Here is a 7,608-nt window from a genome sequence, read left to right on the forward strand (position 1 = left end):
TATATATATATACATTATATATATATATGTATATATATATATATATATATATATATATATATATATATATATATATATATATATATATATATATATATATGTATATATATATATATATATATATATATATATATATATATATATATATATATATATATATATATATTTTTGGGCTCAAGCCATGTCGTCCTGATGGAAGTTCCTATAGGGTAGCTTCCTAGGGTATATTACAACTACGGCGATATTCCCAGAGAATTTACCTTAAGGTACCAGAATTCTAACTCCTGGAGCGAGTATCCCTCGTGAAAGGGATATCGCGACATATCAGAGGACGTATTCTAGACACGTCACATGGCAATCTACGACCTGAACAGAGATTTCGTCTCGTAGGAGGTGATTGACGAGATACAAATTCGGGAAAGAAAAAGGGGAGCCGCTCGCAAGGCTTCCCTATCCCCCGATTCGTATGCTTGCCTGGCGCCAATCCTGGCGCCATCTGTATTCCTTTTTGCGTAGCTTAACAACTCGGTGTTTTTTCCTGTTTTTCTCGCAAATCTTGGATTTATTCAGCTTTTCATGGCTTCTCCGTCTTCGTTGGCCTCGGATAAGTTGAGTATAGTGTCTGTTATGTATAAATGTAGGCTCTTGGTAAAATTTTGAGTGATTAATAGGATTAATCTTTGATACAAGAGCCGTAGCCTACCAGAGGTGTCCTGGACACTGTCACTCGCTAGGTATAAATTAGTTAGTCAGAGTGACATTCCTGGTTGTTTTGCTTTAATAAATTTTAGCTATTTAGCTTCACATAGGATTTCCTTTCGTGCTTAGTATTATTTGGCGAAGTATTCGCCATTCTGGCCTACGCTAGGCCATGTAGCCTAGTCGTTTGGTCCTAGTACTTCATGCATGATTTTGGTTTTTCCGAGTGTAATTAAAATTTTATTGAAGCTTTAGGCTATATTTTATACATTTAAGACTGTGTGGAATATTTCCAAGATTGTATACGTGTGAGTTTCGGTGAATTAGGTAATCGATTCTCTTGGTGCCTAGGCTAATTGCTTATGGAGCCTTAGTATACTTTATCATACTCCCCGGTTGCTTTCTTTTCTTCGGAGAAGGTATGCAATCCCTTTCCCTCTGTTTAAGCCTTGGGCTTATCCCTAAGTGGTTTTTTCCGAATTTATTTTCGATAAAACTATACTAGGGTGTTACTGTACCTTCCTGTTCCAGTAAGTCTGGTTCAAAGAGGGACAGAACAACAGAGTTTTTAGTCTGAGTCCGTGTTGTCTGGCTTGGGGCAGAGTCTCCCTCGCTGACCTAACACTTACAAAGGGAGCTTAGCTCCCTTAGGTCACTACCGAAGGTTTCTGTAAGTTATGATTCCTTCTTTTGTGATCGACCAGACTAAGTCCTGTTGCTGTTCTCGGGGGAGGATAAGTTCTTCCCTTGGGAGTAGCAACGCCTTCCTTGCTTTGGTGCTCTGGAAGCTGGCAAGTATTGCTGGCCCTTTCCCTTAGATCTCCCTTAGGCTAAGACAAAGTTCTTGGCTGCGGGTGATCTGTCACTAAAGCAAGGTTGGCAGGACCCTCTTGTCCCTTCCCCCTCTATCTCCGTAATGGCCTAGCCATTACTGTACTGTACCTTGCCGGCCGGCAGAGCTGGCCGGCAGGGGTATTACTGTACTGTACGTCATTCTACTTCTGGACCTAGTATAGGTTGGGATGTGGAATTGACTAAGCCCATTGCCGGCCGGCAGAGATGCTGGCCGGCAAGGGTCTTATGTTTTCGAGTGCTGCCCGGACCTCTCTTGGTCCCTCATCCATGCCTGCTGGCAGAGCCGGACGGCATTGGTCAAGGAAGCCTGAATTAAGTTTCTCCCCTTCCTTATATGCACTCTTTCGGTTGCCGGGCTTGGGGGGTTATGTACACTCTTATCCCGGCATCCATTCTATTTTCTTCTAGTGCTGTACCTGTCCCGGCTGCCGGCCTATGAGGCCGGCAGCCGGGCAGGTGTAGTCTTCTGGTTCTTTTGCTGCCGGCTGGCATCGGTCTTGTACCTTTGCCGGCCGGCTTATGTCAGTCCTTGTCTGCCGGTCACCAAGAGTGTGGCCGGCAGCTGGGTACTACCTTGTGTAGTTGCTGGCCGGCAGTCATTGCCGGCCAACACTGGCTGTTGCCTGCCGGCAGCTGCTGCCGACCGGCACAGGCATTTGAACCAGAGTGCTGCCGCCCTATAGCTGTTAAGTAGTATACTTTAAAGCTAGTTGTGGTGTGTGCCGGCCGGCAAAGGCAGGCCGGCACACATCCTCCTATACTGTACTAGTATTCTTCTGTATAGCATATACAGTAAGAAGAAAACTATAGTAAAGGTTTAGGTACAGCACTGTATCTTCTAACACTATTGTGTTTTCTTGCACAGCCCTTTGCTGTTGCCCTCAGATAGGAAGCAGAGTTCTTCCCTGTCTATTATCCAGGATTTTAAAATCATTGCCTAGGTGTGAGCTCCACCTGTTTCCTCTGGAAACCTTGCATTGGTTACTCTAGAAGAGATAAACCATTTTGATTTTATTATCTGGAAGGCTGCAACAATGGGTTGTGAGGGAAACACAAGTGTGTGTCTTTCCTTTATGAATTGTTATGCTATACTATGCATATCCAGTGATACATAGTTCACTTGATACTCATGGAAATTTCTTCTCTTTACAGGAGGACCCTCCGAAGTGCGGAAATGTTTTCTGCAATGTCCGCAGCAAGAACCTCTGCGGACATAAGTGTTGTAGGAGACACGCAGCATGCGCTGTCTCCAAGGATGATCTCCAGTATTGGGACCCGCAGGTATGTACTGTATGCATTAACCTGATTACTGAGGCTTTTGATTCCCCTAGAACGGCGGAATCAAGGGATATAGCAAGGGAAAAGCTTCGTACTTGGGTAAGGGGCTTCAAGAAGAACACCTCTGGCCCTTATCTTCCAAGTGAGAAGATGAGGGCGTATCTTTTTCCCCAGGCATCAGCTGAGGCAGTGATTCCCCAGCCTCAAGAGGAGATCCCTCAAGATCAAGTCCAGGTGGACGAGGAAGTCGCAGATGCGATGCAAGACATCCAGTTGTGTGACAGGATGTCTGACCTGGACGAACGTTTGGAAGAAGACCTCCTGGCAGAAGGTCAGGATCAAGTTCAAACCCCGGATGTCGTAGAGGATGAGGTCGACGAGGTGTCGGCTACTCCGGTTCAGATGCCGGAGCCTATCCCCTCAACATCGGCTGGTCTCCCAGTAGAACTGGGACAGGCCCTCTCTTCGATTGTTGGAATGATCCAACAAATGCAGAATGAGAATCAGGAGAAGGCGGCTGCAATGGAACTGCGTATGCAGTCCCTAGCAGAATCACATGGGCCCCAGAAAAGGCTCAATGTGAAAGACCTTCCCATATGCTCAGATGCTAACCCATGGAGGTATGCTGAGGACATGCCGATGACGACTGGAAAGATCGTCATCTCGGATAAGCTGGGTTCAGTTCCCCTAGAGGAGGTAGAATTCTGGCCCAGCAAGGCATCATATCCGGACTGCTATGTCCGGCTGAGAAAAGAACCAGCTTCAAGGGAGGAGACAGAGCCGAAGGAGGTCATTATTATGGACCACGCTAAGGCTCAAGCCCTACTTTCATCCTCGATGAAAGAGAGGGGCTTCTCTAATTCGAAGGTAGCTGCATTGAGCAAGAAGCTCCCTTCTTTTGTGTCCTCTCCTGATAGAGCCTTCCCCATTTTACAAAAAGGGTTTGCGGCTGTCCTAAAGGCAGTCGAGGCCGGCCAGCCTTGCCCCTCCCTGGAGGAGTGTAAACCCTTGTCGCTGGCTCTGCCTATGGACCACAAAGACTGGAAGGATGTCCATCTGACATTCTCAGTGGGAAAGTTGGAGGCTGATATTGCCAGACGGCAATTCGGCGAGGACCTCCCCAAGCTGTCCGAATCTCTTTTACGAAGAGAGTTCGAGACCAAAGAAAGACTGGCTGCCTCAATGTCTCATCAGACTACTCTTGAGACAATGGCAAGTGACCCTAAGGTCCATGAAATGTTCATGGTAGTGGCTAAGTCTCACCTAGCCACAGTGACGAAGGACCTTTATGGCTTCATCAAGGCAAGGAGAGCTTGCAGGGAGTTCGTGTTCACCGGGGCTTCGGTGAGACACGAGACAAGGAAATTAATCTCCTCCAACATTTGGGGAAAAGACCTTTTCCCTACCGATGTGGTCAAAGAGGTTGTTGATAAGGCCGCCGTGGAGAATAGAAACCTTCTCCAGAAGTGGGGCCTGGCTATCAAAAGAAAATCTTCCCCGGATGAGGGTCCTAAACCAAAGAGGAAGAATATGAGGACTAGGCTACCATCTCGGCCAGCCAAGCCTTATAGACAGCAACAGCAACTGCAATTGCCTTTGCCTCCAGTGCCCTAGATGGTGGCACAAACCCCGACTGCTTTTCAGTGGGTACCCCAGGCTGTGCCAGGTCAGTCAACCACATTCGCCCCAACGTTCGAAGGACAGTCTTCTTCCTTTCGTGCAAAACCTAGAGGAGCAGCCAGAGGCTCGTCTAGGCGCCCTTCAAGGGGAAGGGGATTCAGAGGTGGTCGTGGTCAGGGAGGCAAGACCTCAGGACGGCAGTCCAAGTGAAATGATACCGGTAGGAGGGAGACTGATGAAATTTTGGGATCGCTGGACCTTCGATCCCTGGGCCCAAAGCCTACTCAAGAATGGACTGGGTTGGAGCTGGTACAGCACTCCACCCCCATGCCTTTGGTTTTTCCAACACTCCACCCCCGTTTTGGAGGAGTACGTTCAAGAACTGTTGGAGAAAAATGTGATCCGAAAGGTGAAGTCCATCAAATTCCAAGGGAGGCTGTTTTGTGTTCCCAAGAAAGACTCGGAAAAGATCAGAGTCATTCTGGACTTATCACCACTCAACAAGTTCATAGTGAATTGCAAATTCAAGATGCTAACACTGCAACACATAAGGACCTTACTGCCCAAGAGGGCATACTCAGTCTCTATAGACTTGTCAGACGCCTATTGGCACATTCCAATCAGCCGTCGACTCTCCCCCTACCTAGGGTTCAGGCTACAACGGAGACTGTACGCCTTCAGAGCCATGCCATTCGGGCTAAACATAGCCCCAAGGATTTTCACGAAGCTTGCGAGCGCAGCTCTCAAACAATTACGCCTAAAGGGAATTCAGGTAGTAGCCTACCTGGACGACTGGCTGGTGTGGGCAGCATCCGAGACCGAATGCTTGCAAGCTTCCAGTCAGGTGATCCAGTTCCTAGAGTACCTAGGCTTCAAGATCAACAAGAAAAAGTCTCGACTTTCTCCATCCCAAAAGTTCCAGTGGCTGGGAATCCACTGGGACCTTTTGTCACACAGTTTCTCCATCCCGACGAAGAAAAGGAAGGAGATAGCGGGCTCTGTCAAGAGACTTCTAGATTCCGAAAGGATATCAGGACGCGAACAGGAGAGGGTACTAGGCTCTCTCCAGTTTGCTTCAGTGACAGACCCAGTGCTAAGAGCACAGCTAAAGGATGCAACCGGAGTTTGGAGAAGGTATGCATCAAACGCGCGAAGAGACCTGAGAAGACCAGTGCCGCCTCGGCTACGTACTCTTCTCAGACCTTGGTCCCAAGCCAGACATCTAAAGAAGTCGGTTCTTCTTCAGCCACCTCCCCCGTCGATGACGATTCACTCAGACGCCTCAAAGGAGGGATGGGGAGGTCACTCTCATCGGAAAAAAGTCCAGGGGACTTGGTCCAAGCTATTCAGGACCTTTCATATAAACTTTCTAGAAGCTATGGCAGTGCTCCTTACCTTAAAGAAAGTCTCCCCGCGTCACTCGATCCACATAAGATTGGTGACGGACAGCGAAGTGGTTGTGAGATGCTTGAATCGACAAGGGTCGAGGTCACCACCTCTTAACCAAGTGATGTTAGCCATTTTCCGATTGGCGGAAAAGAAGAAGTGGTACCTGTCGGCAGTTCACCTTCAAGGAGTCCGCAATGTGACAGCGGACGCTCTATCCAGGTTCACACCGATAGAGTCGGAATGGTCCTTAGACGCAGGATCATTTTCCTTCATTCTGAATCAAGTCCCAGAACTGCAAATAGACCTCTTTGCGACGAAAGACAGCAAGAAGTTGCCCCTGTACGTGTCCCCGTACGAGGACCCCTTAGCGGAAGCAGTGGACGCAATGTCCCTCGACTGGAACAGATGGTCCAGGATTTATCTGTTCCCTCCTCACAACCTTCTGTTGAGGGTCCTCAACAAACTGAGATCCTTCAAGGGGGTAGCGGCAATAGTGGCCCACAAGTGGGCGAACAGTATGTAGTTCCCCTTGGCGTTGGAACTACAGAAGAAGTTCGTGCCGCTACCACATCCAGTTCTGACCCAGCGAGTCCAGAAGTCGACTGTCTGCGCTTCATAACAGAAAACCCAGACCCTACAGCTCATGATTTTCTCGCCCTAGCGGTGAGAAAGCGTTTCGGGATTTCGAAAGCCAGCATAGACTTCCTAGAGGAATATAAGTGCAAATCGACTAGAAGGCAATATGAGTCATCTTGGAGAAAATGGGTGGCCTTTGTAAAGGCAAATAATCCGCAGGAGATCTCAACAGACTTCTGCTTATCTTTCTTCATCCACCTCCATGGCCAAGGGTTGGCAGCTAACACGATTTCAGTGTGTAAATCTGCTTTGATGAGACCCATTTTATTTGCCTTCCAGATCGACCTAGGTAACGAGATCTTTAATAAAGTTCCGAAAGCCTGCGCTAGGCTCAGAATTTCAGCACCTCCAAAGCCCATCTCATGGTCTTTAGACAAAGTTCTTCATTTCGCCTCCCTGTTGAGCAATGAAGAATGTGCGTTAAAGGATTTGACGCAAAAAGTTATTTTCCTATTTGCACTCGCGTCCGGGGCCAGGGTTAGTGAGATCGTAGCCCTCTCGAGAGAGGCAGGTCGTGTTCAGTTCCTGGATGGGGGGGAGCTGAACCTGTTTCCGGATCCTACGTTTCTCGCCAAGAATGAGTTACCCACCAACAGGTGGGGTCCCTGGAGAATCTGCCCTCTGAAAGAAGATGCATCTCTATGTCCAGTAAAATGCCTAAAGGTCTATCTTCGTAAAACTTCAGACTTCAAGGGTGGTCAACTATTCAGGGGAGAAACATCAGGCTCAAATTTATCTCTGAATCAACTCAGAGCGAAAATCACATATTTTATTCGCAGAGCGGATCCTGACAGTACACCCGCAGGTCACGATCCGAGGAAAGTTGCCTCATCCCTAAATTTCTTTAATTGTATGGATTTTGAACATCTCCGTTCATACACGGGCTGGAAGTCTTCCAGGGTGTTCTTTCGCCACTATGCAAAGCAAGTAGAGGAACTTAAGAGATCTGTGGTAGCAGTGGGTCGTGTAGTTAACCCTACTGTTTAACTCTGCGAGGAACAGTGGTCTTAATTGGAACGATTAAGTCCAGGGTGAGTGTGTAGGTACATACTGTACTACAAACTAAATGAGGGCACCAAGTGCCCATATAGACTGTTCCTTCTTTCAAAGGTGAACCTAGCATAAGTTCAG

At 47.8% G+C, this 7,608-nt stretch overlaps 1 protein-coding gene across 3 annotated transcripts in view; it reads left to right on the plus strand.

Annotated features, from left to right (window-relative positions):
• Positions 1-7,608, plus strand: part of LOC137643911 (Ig-like and fibronectin type-III domain-containing protein 2) — a 274,344-nt gene that overhangs the window by 257,042 nt on the left and 9,694 nt on the right. The window lies entirely within an intron of this gene.

The sequence above is a fragment of the Palaemon carinicauda genome, chromosome 7 (assembly GCF_036898095.1).
Source record: "Palaemon carinicauda isolate YSFRI2023 chromosome 7, ASM3689809v2, whole genome shotgun sequence".
In the NCBI taxonomy this organism is placed as follows: domain Eukaryota; kingdom Metazoa; phylum Arthropoda; class Malacostraca; order Decapoda; family Palaemonidae; genus Palaemon; species Palaemon carinicauda.